General features: G+C 39.2%; 1 non-coding gene across 1 annotated transcript; it reads left to right on the plus strand.

The window, feature by feature from the left end:
- Positions 1-500: 500 nt before the first annotated feature.
- On the plus strand, positions 501-604 carry LOC121476717. The gene has a single exon (XR_005984006.1). It is a non-coding gene; the product is annotated as a U6 spliceosomal RNA (small nuclear RNA).
- Positions 605-1,092: the final 488 nt, after the last annotated feature.

Raw genomic sequence — 1,092 nt, forward strand, 5'->3', positions numbered from 1 at the left:
TATCCAGTCAAGGGATAACAAATAGGTTTCGTCTTAAATGTCACATCCATGCAGCTGGTAGAAATAGCTCAAGGTTTTGTGTTGGGATGATTTTGAGGCTCCTTCTGTTCTCAAAACAAAGATGAGGACCACTAACCTCATCTCCTACTCCTCTCCCTCTCCCCCTCTGTCTATTTGATTGTGATCAAATAGAATGTTTGCCGTGAAGGCAAGAAGTGAAAATGGCAGCTTGGGTGCCACATGCTTGCCACTTCTGCTCTTCTCCCCTATCTCTCCATCTTCAAAATGAGGAAAAACAGTTGGAAAAGGGCAACTGGCTTTTACACAGGGCCTACTATGCGTCTGATGCTGTTCTAACTTAGCTTTTTTGACCTTCATAGTGACCTACCTGCTCAATAGAAGCAGAAATTAGGGTTCAAAAGTTTATAACTTTACATTTTGTCCCAAATGTCCATTGGAAGAATTTGGGACAAAAAACAGAGAGCTATCATGCTCACTTCTGCAGCACAGCTGCTAAATTCTGAAATTGGAAACACTATAGAGAAGATTAGCATGGCTCCTGCACAAGGATGACATGCAAACTCATGAAGCATTCCATATTTTTGACAAACGAACAAAAAACCAGTCTCTTAACTATAGAGAATAAACTGGTTGTTACCACAGGGGAAGTGGGTGGGGGGAAGGGTGAAATAGTGAAGGGGATTAAGAATACACTTATGGTGAGGAGCACTGAAGCACAGAATGGTTGAATCACTACATTTACGCCTGAAACTAATAAAATGCTGTATGTTAATTACACTAGGATTTAAAAAAATACAGACCTATGTAATTGCAAATCCAATTCTGGATTGGATTTATCCAGAAAAACTCGAGACTTAAAGGATTTACACAAGGCCAAATGAAACTAGAAACAAAGTTGGGATTAGAATTATGGTAAATACATTTCCAAAAAAACAAAACAAAACAAAAAATCCCCACAGGATGTAGAGATGGGCACATGGCCACGATGCTGAACACTTACAATGGGGACTTTTATAAGAAATCCAAAGCTTTACAGTTAACTACAACCAATTATCGACACATATAACAGAG

The sequence above is a fragment of the Vulpes lagopus genome, chromosome 15 (assembly GCF_018345385.1).
Source record: "Vulpes lagopus strain Blue_001 chromosome 15, ASM1834538v1, whole genome shotgun sequence".
Lineage (NCBI taxonomy): Eukaryota > Metazoa > Chordata > Mammalia > Carnivora > Canidae > Vulpes > Vulpes lagopus.